Source organism: Phoxinus phoxinus, assembly GCF_949152265.1.
Source record: "Phoxinus phoxinus genome assembly, chromosome: 1".
Classification (NCBI taxonomy): domain Eukaryota; kingdom Metazoa; phylum Chordata; class Actinopteri; order Cypriniformes; family Leuciscidae; genus Phoxinus; species Phoxinus phoxinus.
In genome coordinates this window covers 38,312,699-38,330,273 of record NC_136876.1, presented here as the reverse complement: position 1 = coordinate 38,330,273, position 17,575 = coordinate 38,312,699, and positions in this window count along the sequence as shown.

Below are 17,575 nucleotides of genomic sequence, written 5' to 3'. Positions count from 1 at the left end.
GCGCCTCTGAAGCATGAATGAAACTAAGCTAATCCTGATTGGTGTTGCGTCATGACGTAATGTGTGACGGCATAAGCGGAAGCTACAAAAGGACGTTGGCACACAAACAGAGTTAGCTTTCTGTTCTTCAGCTAGCGCTCTCTGTCTTTGTACGTCTTATTTGGTGTTGTCTGTCAGTTGTCTGTCAGGAAATCGATGCCCTGCCGGAGATCCGCTTCAGGGGGTCGAGAACGAATCCCGATTGATACCCGAAGCCAGCCTCAAGAGGCTGGTTCCCTTTGTAAAATATTTTTTACATCGGCGCAGCATTCAAAAGGGGTACAGACTGCAGTTCGGTTCCTGCCCAGCAAGATTCAACGGGGTGGTCTGGACTGTAGTCGACCCAGAGCAGGTTCAGGTATTGGTACTGAAGTAAGAACTAGAAGTAAACTCCCTGCTGGTAAAGGAGGCTATAGAACGTATTCCTCCACCAGACAGGGAGTCCGGGTTCTACAGCCGCTACTTCATAGTTCCCAAGAAGGATGGGGGGTTGCGTCCAATAATAGATCTCAGGATCTTGAACCGGTCTCTGAGGAGGTTCAGGTTCAAGATGCTCACCATTCCCATCATCGTGAACCAAATTCAATCCGAGGATTATTTTGTCACGATAGATCTGAAGGACGCATACTTCCACGTTTCCATCCTCCCATCTCACAGGAAGTTCCTGAGGTTCGCTTTCGGGGGCGAAGCATACCAATATCGGGTTCTTCCGTTTGGCCTAGCTCTCTCCCCTCGCACATTTACCAAATGCATGGATATAGGTCTAGCACCACTGAGGCTTCAGGGCATCAGGGTGCTGAACTATATCGACGACTGGCTAATTCTGGCCCAGTCACAAGAGCTGGCAGTTCGGCATCGAGATGTCGTCCTTGCCCACATCCAGGGCCTGGGGTTGAGACTCAACACATAAAAGAGCGTGTTGGCACCAGCCCAGAGAACCTCGTTCCTGGGAGTGGTGTGGGACTCGGTCACGATGCGGGCACAATTGTCTCCTGCACGGATCAAGTCCATGCTGGCCACAGTGACCAGGATAAAGCTAGGCCAAGCCATCACTGTCAAACACTTTCAGAGAGTGTTAGGTCTCATGGCAGCAGCGTCCAACATCATTCCATTTGGCCTGCTGCACATGAGGGTCCTGCAGTGGTGGTTGAAAACCAAGGGGTTCTCCCCGAAGGGGAACCCATTTCGCATGATCAGGGTTACGCTCAGATGCCTTCATTCCCTATCTATGTGGGAAAAAGCTTGGTTTCCCAAGGTCCCGTGTTGGGAGCGTCATGTCGCTGGAAAAACGTTTCGACAGACGCCTCCCTCACGAGCTGGGGCGCGGTCATGGACGGCCGCTTTATGACAGGCCTATGGCAGGACCATCATTCTTCCTGGCACATAAATTATCTGGAAATGTTGGCGGTGTCCCGGGCTCTGAGGAGCCTCCTGCCGGACCTCAAGGGTCATCATGTCCTCGTGAGGTCAGACAATATGTCAGCGGTGGCCTATATAAACCATCAAGGTGGTCTGAGGTCTCGCCCTCTATGCAGACTGGCGCACCAGATCCTCCTGTGGTCCCAAGGGAAACTGTTGTCTCTCAGAGCAACATACATCCCGGGGGATTAGAATCAGGGAGCAGACATCCTGTCGAGGCAGGGGCTGAGGCTGTCAGAGGTTCGGCCCAGTGGAAGTGGATCTATTTGCGTCTCGAGAGACGACTCACTGTCCACTGTGGTTTTCCCTCACTTATCCAGCCCCGCTGGGGTTGGATGCCATGGTGCAGACGTGGCCGAGGCAGAGGGCACAATAGTGTGGACACCATACTCAGCTCTAGAGCTCCCTCCACGAGGAAATTGTACGGCCTAAAGTGGAATGTTTTCACCACATGGTGTAGAGAGCGTGAGGTGGACCCAGTTAACTGCCCATTGGCTTCAGTACTGGAGTTCCTCCAAGATGGCTTCTCGGCTGGTCTTACCCAATCCACACTCAAGGTGTACGTGGCTGCCATTGTGGTTTTCTTGGTTTTCTGCCACGCTCCTCTGGGTGATGGGCCTCTGGGTGATTTCCTCCGTGGGGCTTGGAGGATGAGACCTGCGGCTCGTACCAGGGTTCCCACTTGGGACCTGGCGGTGGTTCTCGAAGGGCTGGCCGAGGCCCCCTTCGAACCTCTGGAGGCGGCTGAGGCCAAAAACCTTTCCCTAAAGGTGTTTTTTTTGTTGGCCATTACTTCTCTGAGGAGGGTAGGAGATCTTCAGGTGCTCTCTATTTCCAATAGGTGCCTGGAGTTTGCTCCAGGCGACATTAAAGGAGAACTCCGGTCAATTTTAACATTGAGCTCAATTTTTAGTAAATTTGGAGTGCTGTCAATACAGAGAACAACGACAAAAATCGGTGTTGCCTACACTGTGTTATCCTATTTAAAAAATTTGCACCCTGTTGACTTGAATGGGGCAAGTTTTAAACCTGCTTTTATTTCTCTTATCATCCTTGATGTGTCATACAAGTGCCCAGCCATGTTAGATGATTCCTTCAGAGTGAACACGAGTGAATCTGACTGCAGTAGATGTGAAAGATATGAATAAAAAGGATGTTATATCAGCCAGCGCAAATACCTGTATTTAGTTCCTGTTTTCGGTGAAAGTCCAAAGTAGTCGATTGTCAAGTTCACGCGCGTGATCATAGTAACTAAACCTATGCGCGTGAACTCGACAATCGACTACTTTGGACTTCGACCGAAAACAGGAACTAAATACATGTATTTGCGCTGGCTGATATAACATCCTTTTTATTCATATCTTTCACATCTACTGCAGTCAGATTCACTCGTGTTCACTTTGAAGGAATCACTCAACATGGCTGGGAACTTGTATGACACATCAAGGATGATAAGACTAAGAACTGGTTAAGTTTAAAACTTGCCCCATTCAAGTCAATAGGGTGTAAATTTTAAAAAGAGGATAACACAGTGTAGGCAACACCGATTTTTGTCGTTGTTCTCTGTATTGACAGCACTCCAAATTTACTAAAAATTAAGCTCAAAGTTAAAATTGACCGGAGTTCTCCTTTAAAGCTATCCTACATCCTAGGCCATGCTATTTGCCTAAGGTGCGATCTAATGTGGCACGGCCTACGGTTCTGCAGGCTTTTCATCCCCCACCACACGTGACGGCGGATGAGGAGAGACTTCATCTGCTCTGCCCTGTCAGAGCACTTAAATGATATGTTCAGAGGTCCTCTTCGTGGCGGAAGTCAGACCAGTTGCTAGTGTGTTTCGGGTCGCCCAAGAAGGGGCTTCCCGCTTCCAAGCAGACCATTAGCAACTGGATTGTTCAATCTATATCGATGGCCTACCAGGTGCGCAGTTTGCCTTCACCTTTGGCCATGAGGGCTCATTCGACCAGAGCCATGGCGTCTTCTAGAGCCCTCCTTTCAGGGGCCCCGATCCAGGAAGTCTGCGATGCAGCAGGATGGGCCACCCCTCACACCTTCATTCGGTTTTATAGCCTGGACATTCCATCTACACCTGGCACCCTTGTGCTCTCGTCCTAAGTGTGCCTGTGCGCAGCTTCACACTGGGACAGGCAGGGCTCGTTGTGGCATAGTGGGTACTCGTTCCCCCAAAGTGTCGTTCGACGCAGTTCGAGTTCCCTCAAAAGAGAACGTCTCGGGTTACGACTGTAACCCTTGTTCCCTGAGAAAGGGAACGAGAACTGCGTCCCTTCGTCACGCCTCCCCTGCCTGGAGCGCTTACTTCATCACAGAAGCTAACTCTGTTTGTGTGCCGACATCCTTTTGTAGCTTCCGCTTATGCCGTCACACATTACGTCATGACGCAACACCAATCAGGATTGGCTTAGTTTCATTCATGCTTCAGAGGCGCTACGCTGAGGGGCGTCCCCCAAAGTGTCCTTCGACGCAGTTCTTGTTCCCTTTCTCAGGGAACAAGGGTTACAGTCGTAACCAGAGATGTTTTTAACTATTTTTCTGTTCAGTTAAAGGCCATAAATGCTGTGTTTATAAGTTTTGATGTGATTTAGGTGATTTGTATTGTTGTTGCTAATGATTTAATGAGATATTGTGTCTGTAAATAGTTGTTTCCACTAAAAAAAGTATGAATTTTTACATTACAAATCTTTAAATTCCTTTTTCTCAAAATAAGTTTTTTGTCATTCTCCAGCCTATGTAACACCTATGTACACCAAACTTTTCAGTTATACACTTAGCAGGATTCTGAAGATATGTTCAGAGGGACCTGTTAATAAATCATTCCTGGCCTGATTTATGTGACAATAAAAAAAACAAGTGCTTCATGTCAACTGAGTGTGCAGGCTCGAACGGGGGACCCTTCATGGCATCCAGTACCGTAGAAAGGTCCCAGACGGGGACTGAAGGAGGTCTGGGAGGATTCAATCTCCTAGCTCCTTTAACCCTTTCAAACGTAAGTTTAAAATATTCTAATTGACCCCCTAGCGTGAGTTTTTCAAGGCGACCGTTATTTTGAATCTATCACTTTATTGTTTCCATGGTGACGCGTCACTGCTTGTCACGTGACACAGCGCAACCACAACACAGCGCTGAATGAATGATGATCTGTTTTTATTCTAAATATTCACACATTTATTAGCTATAGTATGAAACACTGATATTCCGATTGTCAAATATGTGCATGTGGATGTGTTTTGTTGTATAAACACCTTTATAACGATTGCGTTAGTTTAGCTGTATGCGCGATGGGCGCCGCCATGTTAGTTTGTGCCACAGGTCAGAGAATCGGATCTGTTGGATTTACAACACATCAATTCATCCACTTCTCCCGAAATACATGAAAGTAAGTGACTGGTCAACTGGGAGAAGAATAGGGTAAAATGTAAAACTACTTACACAATGTGTATCTGATATGAATAAAACGTGTCGTCTTTTTATAATATAAAGGATTATTATTGCCGCTTTCTTAGACATCAGTGAGTATTTTACAAACTCAAAAAAATGTTTTTTTAGTACTTATGTGATTCTTCAATGTCTGAAACCTAAAATAAACATTATGTGGTTGAAAACACTGAATGGTTGTGATATATGACAAGCACTGAGCGCGTCTGTCTCTGGCTCAGCACCAGCCAACGCGCCAATGCACGTTTGAATTTAGCAGTTGATCACGTGATGCACTGACCGTTCTAATCACACCGGTGTGATCGTACGCTCCAGGGACCAGCCAAGACTGATCACACCGGTGTGATCGTACGTGCGAAAGCGTTAAGGAAACGAACAACCAGGTCGTTCCTACCAAGTGATCGGCCAAGCGTTGGATTGACGAACGCTGCTATAGCCGCCACGTAAACTTTGAGCGTGGATGGGGTCCTACCCTTATCCAGCAGCTCCTTTAGGAAGGAGAGAATCTCCGTTTCCCCGCACTGCAGGGGTGATACACCCCGGGCTGAGCACCAGCCAGAGAACACAGACCATTTAGAGGAATAGAGCCGTCTAGTGGACGGGGCTCTAGCCTGCTCGACTGTGTCTAATACTCCTTTTGGGAGGTTAGCGGGTACCCGTTGATGGCCCACACATGTAGGGACCAAAGCTCCGGGCGAGGATGCAAAATCGAGCCCCTGGCCTGAGAGAGGAGGTCCCTCCTCACTGGTATCGGCCATGGAGCAGTGCTCGTCAGCTGCATCAGTACTGGAAACCATGCTTGGTTTGTCCAGAACGGAGCCACGAGTAGCACTGAGCATCCACTTTCCCTGATTTGCTCCAATACCTGAGGTGGAAGCGAGACAGGAGGAAAAGCATAGAGTGGGCAGCGGGGCCAGATGTGGGCCAGCGCGTTCTTGCTCTCTGAGAAGAATTTCGGACAATGAGCTTTTTTCCTGAGATGCAAACAGGTCTATTTTTTGCTCTGCCGAATGTCCTCCACAGCAGTTGTACTGTCTGTGGGTGTAGAGACCACTCTGTTCCGTGAGAGTCTGTCTGGGCCGCTATCCAGGTGCCCAGGCACGTGTACTGCTCTCAGCGAGCGCAGGTTGTGCTGGGCCCAAACCAAGAGGCGTTCCGTTAACCTGTAAAGGTTTCGGGATTTGACACCGCCCTGGCGATTTATGTAGGCCACTACTGACATGTTGTCCGAACGGACCAGGACGTGATGTCCTTTTATCCGGGGACAAAAAGCGCCTCAGCGCCAACATTACCAGGCAGTTTATGTGTGGGAGCTTTTCCCGTTCTGACCACTGGCCAAAGAACGGTCTGCCCTCGAGCAACGCTCCCCAGCCTGAGGTGAATGCGTCCGTAGACACCACCTTCACGCTCGAGTTAGTCCCCAGGCTTACACCTGACTGGTACCAGTCTGTCACACTCCATGGTATCAGAGCTGACACGCATTCCTGATCGACCTTGAGGCGACAAAGACCGGAGACCCATGCTCGGCGCGGCACTCGCGCTTTCAGCCAGAACTGTAGCGGGTGCATGCGCAGCAGACCCAGCTGTAGTACTGATGAGGCCATGAAGACCCAGCATCCTCTGAAACTTCCTGAGCGGAACTATGGAGCCGCTGCGGAAGGATTCTATCATGTGCAGTAGGGGTGGAGCCGAACCCGATTGCGGTATTCGGAAAGGCACAAATAACGTGTTTTTTACAAATACTTGTTTCGAACAAATACTTAAAAAATTTATTTGTATTCGGGAACAAGAAAAACTTTATATCAAAAAGCTAGGTTTCCTCATGAGACCGCAGTGCATGCCCGGATGAGTGAGTGAGTGACGGACACAGGCTGCTCCACACAGCAACAGAGAGCGCTCGGCTGAGCGAAAAAAACACTTAACTGCATCACTATTAATGTTGAATAGATTTTTGTACCTTAACTGGGTTTCTGATGCAGTTTATAACTTTTTAGTTTGATCGGGAGATTATTCCGTTACGCTGCATTATTGACGTCTGCAGTCGGGTGCTCTCATGTTCGCTCTGTTTACGTAACGTCAGCTGTTTAGCGCGGTAATTTAGACAATAGGCTGTGGACAGAGTAATGTTAACGTTCGGTTAAAAAGGTTAAAAATGCATGTGTAGTTGTGTCGAATTGTATGCACGTGTGGGAGTTATATGGTACTGTACGTTTAAGTCTTTTGCAGACAGCAAGATGTAGGCTGCTTCATAATGTTCACAATGGTATTTTATTAGTTGGTTTAACAATGGATGAGGTAATGGCTTAGCCTGGGAAAACCCAGACCACTCTCAGTTGTAACTGAGAGTGTAGTTGGTTTAACAATGGATGAGGTAATGGCTTAGCCTGGGAAAACCCAGACCACTCTCAGTTGTAACTGAGTTAGGGTCTGGCAAAGCTCCATAGACAATTCATTTCCACAGGGGCGTCACCAACGGACGTCGCTCAAATGGCTCTGGGCGCAATTGGATAGATCTAAAACCAATCAGAGCGACGGAGAAACATCTGAGACTCTCAGCAATTCTCTGTTTGTGTTTTCCAGGAAGATGTAGCAATGGCTTCTGATGACTTTTGCCGTTTTTAGAAATGACCATTTTAAATCGCTTGAAACAGACGCGATAGCTGATTCGAACGTTCCACGGCGGCATCCATCTTTGTAATGTACAAAATCAAAATCGACATCACCGTCGCTGCTCTGTCGTCATCGTGTAGAGCCCGCCCCAACGTTTCTGATTGGTGCCGCGATTTCGACGGATTGGAAATGGGTTTCAATGGGCTCTTTGCCAGACCCACTTGCAGAGCAAATCTAAATTTGTTCCTGGGTTTTCCCAGGCTAGTAATGGCTGTTATGTTATTTTCTTTTCAATGACGTTCCTTGTTTCATTGCTGGATTTATGGAAAAACATCAACCAATATTGCATATCCATAATTATTATAATGGGTATAATTAAAGAATACTTACACTATAACGTAAATTAGAAGTGTAACGCAACTTTTTTTTTTGCATTTTACTCGAATACAAATAAAGATACAGATACAAATATCGGCTGCTTTGCACACCCCTAATGTGCAGAATACTCAGTCTGCGCTGTGATGACAGATGTGCTGTCATAGACAGCGAGTCCAGTTCTGTGCCCAGAAAATATATTTTCTGACTGGGAAACAGTGAACTTTTTGCCCAGTTGACTCTGAGACCTAAAAACTCGAGGTGATCGAGTAATATGGTCCTGTGCTGTACAAGCTCTGATTGTGATTGGGCTAGAATCAGCCAATCGTCCAAGTAATTCAGAATTCGCACGCCTATAGACAGGCCGAACGGGAGGACTGTATACTGATACTCCTGGCCCTCGAAGGCGAATCTCAAGAATCGCCTGTGACGTGACGCAATTTGTATTTGGAAATACGCGTCTTTCAGATCTATTGCCATAAACCAGTCCCCTTGGCGAATCTGCGCAAGGATTTTTCTGGTCGTGAGCATTCTGAACTTGCGCTTCACAAGCACTTTGTTCAGCTGCCTCAGATCTAAAATGGGTCTGAGACCCCCGCCTTTCTTTGGCACCAGGAAATATCTGCTGTGCAAACCCCCTTCGCTCTGAGCTTGAGATAAAGGCTCTATGGCCCCTTTGCTCAATAGCTTCGCTATTTCGGCTCGAAGTAGATGTGCTACATGTACTTCTGTTTTTACCGTAGTTTCAATCCTTGCCTCAGTTGAGAGAGAGCGCGCGGGGCGAGTCCCGTAAGGCTCGTCATGTCTGGGAATAAATGTGGGTGCGTGATAGCGGGCACATTTATAGCACTTTACAGCTACTGTCTATTAGAACTGACTGACCGTGCATTGGTTTCGTTTTTACAGAAACCTTGAGACATGCAGTGCGTAGTGATTGTGGGCACTGAATAGCGGGCACGCTCACTACATGTGATGCACAATCGATTTTATGTGTGCAGACCCTGTATTGTGTAGGGCTGTGCTTGTGTGTACGAATGGGCACTGGGTTGTGGGCATTACAGTTACACACATTACACCATCGGCCATGGCCGGGACACCAGAAAATACACTCTTTCAGATTTGTGTGCAGGCAAACGGGCCGTGACGCCGGTTTGTTGACTGCTGAATACACTGGCACAGTCGAGTGTGTTGGAACTGTGCGAGTGGAAATCTTATGTGGAAATCCGGCCGCAGCGGGACTTGAACACCGTCTTTTTCCTAGGCGGGCTAGGAAGGCGCGGAGGCCTCGGGCTTGAGTACAATCTTTGGCCGAGGCCTGCGCGACGGGGGGCGGCGTCCAGCTGAGCGAGAGCGCTGTCTCGGGTCTCGGGCCTGTCGCTGCTGGGGTGCAGCGGCGGGCACGGGGCGGCGCTGAGTGCGAGCAGGCGGCTGTTTAGGGCGACCTGTCACAGAGCTGGAGTGCTCTGGCAGAAAGTGTCTCATGGCTTGCGACGGTTTCTGTACCTCAGAGAATCGGTCCGCGAAATCCTTGACGGACGATCCAAAGAGACCAGCGGTCGAAACGGGGGCGTCGAGGAACGCAGCGCAGTCTGACTCCGCCATCTCAGAGAGTGTCAGCCAAAGATGTCTCTCTGCCACGGTAACGCAGGCCATAATTCGCCCGATGGCATGTGCAGCGGATTTTGTGGCGCAAAGAGCGAGGTCTGTGGCGCTCCGTAAATCCGGCACGCAGATCGCTTCCGGGCCTTCCTCGTCGAGGTTACGGAGAAGGTTGGCCTGGTGAATCTGCAACACCACCATCGTGTGCAACGGCGATGCAGCTTGTCCAGCGGCTGAGTAAACGCGGCTGTTCAAAGCTGAGGACGTGCGGCAGGCTTTGGATGGTAACGCTACCTTAGCCCACCGTCCAGCAGAGGGTGGGCAAAGGTGAATCGCTACAGCCTCTTCCACCGGAGGGAGGGAGTGGTATCCTCTGTCTCAAGAACCGTCCACCACGGAGAATGCTGCTGAGGCAGAAGTACGCACCCTGGCTGAAAATGGAGATTTCCAGGACTTCGCTACTTCTTCGTGAAGCTCAGGAAGAAAAGGCGCGAGTCGTGAGGGCAGAAAGCAGCCATCCGGGCGGTTAAGCGCAGGCTCTTCGGGCGTCGACCACTCGAGGCCGAGGCTCACGACGGCCTGCGTGAGCAGACGCATCAGCTCGACATTCGCGAGCGGCGGGGGCGGGGAGATCCACAGAGCTCGCCTATCCCTCGCTACTCGAATCGAGGAGAGAACAGCGGTCGTCCTCCACAGACGCGGCTTCACCTTCATCGGCCATAACGGACGAGGTGGCAGACAGCGGCCGTTGTCCGTCGGTCAGTGAGTCCAACGAAGCGGGCGGAGAAGCTGGCGGCGGCAGCAACGAGCTCCTCGTGATGGAGGGAGGTTCCGGGTTCCGCTTAGCACGGCGCTTTTTACGGCGCGGCACTGCAGCCGGCGGAGGTGCAGCTTCAGCGAATGAAGCCAGGCGAGTCCGCAGAGTCACCATATGCAACATGTCACAGTGATGGCAGCCGCCGTCAGCGAGCGATAAAGCTGCGTGGTCCTCACCTATGCAGGAAACACAAAGCACGTGGTGGTCCCCGTCGCTGAGTGGGGCTCTACACGAGCCACAGGAAGTGCGAGGCATCTTTAGAAAGACGCTCTGCTCTTTTAGTGTGGAAAAAATGTGTGACGCAGCGGCGAACACACACACAAAACACACACACTTTGAAAGGATATAATTCCACGCCGGATAGCGATGCAGGGAACGGCAGCTGAAGGCGGCGAGATGTCGACCAGCGACTTCAGTAGAGAAGGCACGTCCTGTAGTGATGCTTCTCGGCGGCTGTGGCGGCTTCCTATCAGGATCCAGCGATGCGGGAGCTTCGCTGAAGTGAAGAAAATCAGTTTATTAACAGCCGTGCTCGGATATTTATTGGCCTAGGCCACGCCTGTTCTGGCGGGACGTGACGCAGAGGGCGCGAAGCGTCCTCATTGGGTCAAGCGCCACGAGAGGCCTTGCATAGGCTGCTGCTTTTGCCGCAGAGCAGCCAATAGGCGCGCAAGCTGTTCCGCCTAAGGCTGTATGCTGCTGCAAACCGTTTTACATTATTACAAAATTAAGGATACATTTTTTAGGCTTCAATATCTCGAGAAAGAACCTTTCCCGTAGCGTCTTCGACGCAGTACGAGAGAACTCTCGTAAGAGAACTGTCTGCTTATACAGATTCTATCTTTCAGTGCTAATTGCTTTGTGTATTTAAATGTTAAATGGGAAAACCCTCAACTGTTCTTTTTTCTTGCATTTTTCTTTTCTTATTCTTGCTTCGTTATTAGGGCCACCAAAATGAAGATGTGTAGAAGTAGTTTGATGTTCAAGCTTTTTGGGAAAACCTTGTTCATTTAAATGTATAACCTGTTTGCATACTGTGTAGCCCGGTGATCCTAAAGACACTAAATTACTGTTTGAAAGTAATATGTTTATTTACATTTATAAGGTTTATTTATTCTGTGCCTTTACAGTGTTTTCATGTGTATGTATATAGTTATATATTTATATATAATATTATTTAATGTTTAATGTTTATTTACATACTCACGTATCACGCATTTGACGAAAAGTGGGGCGTGGCTAAGAGAGAGGGGAGAGGAGAGACGAGTCGGAGAAAAATAGTATTGTAGAGGCTGAATAAAAGGTTTTTCACACGATAATCCTATACAGACAGAATCGGTCATTAACATTTGTATTTTGCTAATAAGAACTTTATTTAGCAATTATTGGTGACATTCGTTATGGATTTCACTCAGCACGTTCACTCCATGCGCTCGTGTGGTGAATAGCACGAGCGACGAGCCGTATGACATTCGTCTGAGAGGAGGCGAACCAGATAGCGCTCCGGGTGACCGGAAAAGCCCGGAGTTCCTCTGGCAACGAGGGACAGATCGTCACAACAGATAGCGCTCTGGGTGACCGGAAAAGCCCAGAGTTCCTCTGTTGCATCGAGGGAGAGCGCGACAGCCCCTTTTGCGAGTTGAAGCCACGACATCATCGGTTTGCGGGACACGTCGCGTTCTGGACACCATCAGGCCTGCAACGTAGGGTGTGTGTGTGTGTGAATGAGAGCGTGTATGTGGGCCCACTTAAGTGAGTTTTGATTTGAGTTATTGAGTATTGCATTGGGTTTAATACTAATTGGAAGACTGTGTTATTGAGTTTAACGCTTGTGAAGATAAGTGTTTGGTTTATTCCAAATCATTGTAAATCCTTTAAAGGGATTTAATGTGACATTTATTTTAGTTAATTTCAAAAAAAGTGTATTTTCACATTTTATTTATTTTCACATTATTTTACTTGGCTAATTTTAATACATAAAAAAACTCATAAGACCCGTATTGGATTCAATAGTCTTTATTGCTGCTGAAGGGAATGGCAAATACATGTGATTATTATAGGTAATCATAACTGTGAAACAAATACTTACCCAGGCCCCAGCTTTAACATATCGGGTATCATCACTGGGGTTACACTGTTTTTGCTGTTTGTGCTTTGTTCTATAGTAAATGGACTGAATTAATCAAATTTTGAGTCTGTATATTTCATATGTCGTTGAAAAAGTCTCTAAAATAGTTTTGGGCAAATGAGGATAAGTTAAATTAGACCACTGCGTGTCCGCCCATATTATTAAAAACTAAAATGACCAACTGGTTACCAACACACGACTGTCGATCCGCAACGTTGCCACGACCATTACTTACTGACAACGTTACAAAGTTACGTCGTGGCAACGAATCCAGGAATTTCACTTTTCCGGTTGCATCGCCACGACGAAAGTTTGGTCACCAGATTACGTTGCAGTTACGTAACTGTGTTAGCTGGGTCCGTGTTCCGTGCTAAATTTATTTGCTTGGTTAAAGATTTCAAAATAATTATTTTCTTTTTCTTTTTTTCCTGGAATCATTCACTTGATGTAAATGTTTTACTGAGACGGTACACAGCTATTCTTTGGTGAGTTTCACGCCATGAAGATCAGATGACATTTTATTACCAATTAATGCAGAAAACCGTCTCGGTTACTAACGTAACCTCGGTTCCCTGAGATGAGGGAACGAGTGTTCCGTAAGCTAGCTAATGAGAAGATTGAAGCCTAAAATTATCCTTATAATTTGCTTTAATTTAAAACGCACTTGCTGCAGCAAGCAGACCAAGCGAGACGGCTCGCACGCTTATTGGCTGCTCTGCGGCAATTGCTTCAACCTATGGAGAGATGCGGCTAGCATGAGAGCCAATAGAAGCACTTCGCGCCCTCTATGGGTCATAGCCCGCCGAAATGGGTGTGGCTTGCTTACGCTACGGGAACCCCGTGTAAAACGCTGTGTGTGCTCACAAAAAATTCCCTTCATCACCGTCCCAGGGCAGTGCCCGGGTCTCATAGACGAGTAATTAAGTTCAGGCCACGGGGGGGCTGAACAGGGAATATGTAGGGATGGGGCCGAATGTGATTGGACCCTAAGTGCTACATGACTATGAATGCTTGACACATTATATCACAGTATGCCAACCTAAGTCGGACAGCATAACTGCTATAGCGCGGCTAAACTGATAACAGTCCAACTTGTAGCGCGGGAACTTCTAGGTTATAAAACCTGATAAATGTAGACGGAGAGGCCCAGCCTGCCGCCGTACAAATATCCTGTAGTGAAATCCCACAGGACCATGCCCACGACGAGGCCATGCCTCTAGTAGAGTGAGCTCTAACGCCCAGAGGGCAGCAGAGGCCTTTGGAAGCATAAGCCAATGAAATAGCATCGACTATCCAACATGAAAGGCTCTGTTTAGTGGTAGCCAACCCCTTAGTGCGGCCACCAAAGGATACACAGCAGAGCGCTCCACGTAAATTCTCAAGAAAATTCACGTCCCTCTCACCGTCAGATGCAGGGAGAGCTGACAGTGAAATGACTTGCGCCCTGAACGGAGTGGCAAGTACTTTAGAAACGTAACCGTGTCTCGGTTTGAGAATGACTTTGCAGTCATTGGGCCCAAATTCAAATTCCGGAGAGCGCGTGCAAGGGCCATCAGAAAAACGGTTTTGGCGAGATATATTTTAAGTCTATCGACTGCATTGGTTCAAATAGATCACCTTTCATGGCCTCTAGGACCGTGACGGGAACCGAAGGAGGTCGAGGAGGGTTTAACCTCCTGGCTCCTTTAAGAACACGGACGACTAGGTCGTTTTTCCCCAGTGACTGACCAGACGCTGGCATTAGGAAAGCCGCAATCGCCGACACATATACTTTGAGCGTGAAGGGGGTTTCGTTTCGTGCTGAGCACCAGCTCGAGAACACTGACCATTTTAAAGCATAAAGACGCCTAGTAGACGGCGCTCTAGCCTCTGTGATGGGGTTTAACACTCCCTCCGGGAGGTTAACGGGTACCCGTTGAGAGCCCATGCGTGCAGGGCCCACAGTTCGGGGTGGGGATGCCAGAGCGTCCATTTGGCCTGAGAGAGGAGATCTTTCCTCACTGGGACCGGCCAAGAGGCTGTCCCTCCTAGCTGCGTCAGCTCCGGGAACCATGTACGGTTCCTCCAGAGCGGGGCGACTAGGAGCACCGCGCACCTGTTCTCCCTGATCCGTGCGATAACCTGTGGTAACAGCGCAATCAGTGGGAAAGCATAGAGTGGGCGGTTGGGCCAGTTTTGTAAAGTATGCTTTACATACTTGTTCCCTGTTCTTTGTAAAGTATGCTGGGCAATGAACGTTGTCTTCTGAGGCAAAGAGGTCGACCTCTGCCCTGCCGAAGATGCTCCATATTAACTGAACCACCTGGGGGTGAAGAGACCATTCCCCTGGGGGAACGTTGCCTCTGGATAACATATCCGGGCCCAAGTTCAGGATGCCTGGCACATGCACCGCTCTCAGCGAGCGCAGGTTGTGCTGAGCCCATACGAGAAGGCGTTTGGCCATAGTAAACAGGCTCCGGGATCTGATGCCGCCCTGGCGGTTTATATAGGATACCACCGACATGTTGTCCGACCGGACTAAGATGTGGTGACCCTTCAACCGTGGGAGAAAAAACTCTAGAGCTAGCTCGACCGCTTTCATCTCTAGACAGTTTATGTGTAGCCGCTTCTCTAGGTCTGTCCATAGACCGGAGATCGGCCTGCCCTCGTGCAGGGCCCCCCAACCGAGGTTGGATGCATCTGTCGAGACTACTTTTAGCTTCGAGACAGTTCCCATGTCGACGCCTGACTGGTACCAGTCGGCTGTCTTCCAAGGTTCCAGTGCTTCGACACAGCGCTGGGTAAACCTGAGACGAAGGCGACCCATTGTCCAAGCGCAAGGCGGGACTCGGGCTTTCAGCCATAGCTGGAGGGGGCGCATGTGTAACAGCCCCAGTTGTAGCACTGCTGATGCCGAGGCCATGCGACCCAGAATCCTCTGAAAATGTTTGAGAGGAGTGACGTTGCCGGCTCTGAATGATGCCGCTAGGCGCTGGATGGAGAGCGCGCGCTGTGATGTAAGCCGCGCTTTCATCGAAACAGAGTCTATTTCTATCCCCAGAAAAGAGATTTTCTGACTGGGCGACAATAAACTCTTGTTGTAATTGATTTTGAGACCCAGATTGTCCAAATGACTGAGTAACAAAACTTTGTGAGATATCAGTTCTGCCTCTGACTGAGCTAGAATTAGCCAGTCGTCTAAATAGTTCAGAACTCGCACGCCCTGTTGTCTCAGGGGTGCGAGAGCCGCGTCCATGCACTTCGTGAACGTACGTGGTGCTAAAGACAGGCCGAACGGTAGGACAGTTTACTGATAAGCTTGACCCTCGAAGGCGAATCTCAAGAATGGCCTGTGACGGGGTGCTATTTGTATTTGAAAATACGCATCCTTCAGATCCACTGACATAAACCAGTCCCCCGGGCGAATTTGCGCGAGAATCTGTTTGGTCGTCAGCATTTTGAACGATCGCCTCATGAGCGCTTTGTTCAAAAGTCTGAGATCTAGGATGGGACGGAGACCGCCGTCTTTTTTCGGGACGAGAAAATAACGACTGTAAAAACCTGCCTCGCTCTGTGTCAGAGGGACGGTTTCTATAGCCCTTTTTCTCAGCAGTTTCGCTATTTCGGCGCGAAACAGATGTGCTACTTCTTTTTTCACCGTCGTTTCGACCATGGCACGAAAGCGCGGGGGTCTGCGTGCAAACTGCAGCGAGTAGCCTCACTTTATTATCTGTAGCACCCATTCTGATACACCCGGGATGATTTCCCATGCTTTTGCACGTATGGCTAGGGGTAGAATGATGTCTGGGCTCGGATCGCTGTGTGAAAGGGATCCGGTGGCCTGAACTGTTTGTGCTTGTGACACTGTATTTACAGCGCTTATATGAGGCGGTGCGCATATAGTTATGGGCATCTGCTCTACATATGATACACATGCCGCGAGAGCGGGGAAATGTTTTATTGTGTGGGATACTGAACGGGCAGTGTTTATGAGTAGGGGTGAGCACTGAATAGTGGGCACATTTCCTACATTTAGAACACATTTGGCATAAACCGGATAAAAGACAGACATTTTGCTCTTTTTCAGATTTATTTGGGTCGCCGTGAAAACGGCGTTTGTGTGCAGGCGAGCATGTTGTGCAATGGGCTCGTTTGCTGCGAAATGAACAGTCACCTTTGAAGCGGGAACTGGGGAAACAGTGCGCGAGCTTTTCGACGGTGGTCCGGCTGCAGCAAGACTTAACCGTCGTCGTTTTCCCCCCGTGGTCAGGAGGGCTTTGGAGGCTCAGGGTTCACCGCAATCCTTGGTCTCTGGCCCCCAGGGGGCGGCGGTCTTCGAGTGCTGGCGAGCGTCGGCGGACTGGTGGCGCTGGAAAGCTGGCGGCGGAGGCGGCAGCGCCTTTGAAGTCTGAGCAGGCGGCTGTTTCTTTGAGCAGCCTTATGCAGAACTCAAGCGTCGTGGCAGAAAGTGGCGCAAGGCCTGTGACGCTTTCTGAGCTTCGGTGAAACGTTCCGCGAAGCCCTTGATGGACTGGCCGAACAGACCCGATGGTGTGATGGGCGAGTCCAGGAAGGAAGCTCAATCAGCGTCCTTCATGTCCGTGAGCGTTAGCCACAGATGGCGCTCCAAGACAGTGAGAATCGCCATGTTTCTGCCGATCGCTTGCGCGGTAGTCTTGGTAGCCCACAGGGCCAAGTCCCGTTGCGCTGCACAGATCTCTAAATGCCTCAGGGTCGGGGCCAGCATCGTCCAGAATGAGGAGAAGGTTGGCTTGGAACACCTGAAGCACAGCCATGGTGTGGAGTGCCGATGCAGCTTGGCCGGCTGCGGTGTAAGCGCGACCAGTGAGGGCTGACGTAGTTCGACAGGCTTTAGAAGTGTGTGCGGCCTTAGACTGCCATCCAGAGGAGGGCGGGCAAAGGTGCGCCGACACAGCGTCTTCAATCGGTGGAAGATGCTGATAGCCTTTTTCCAGGGCGCCGTCCACAACGGAGAGCGTTGAGGAAGCAGACGATTTGAGCCTAGCCGAAAATGGCGCCTTCCATGACTTCGTCAGCTCGTCGTGGAGTTCAGGAAGGAACGGAGCGGGCCTTTGCTGAGGTGCCGGGCGGCACCCCTGCAGAAACCACTCGTCGAGCATGTTGCGTGTCGGTTC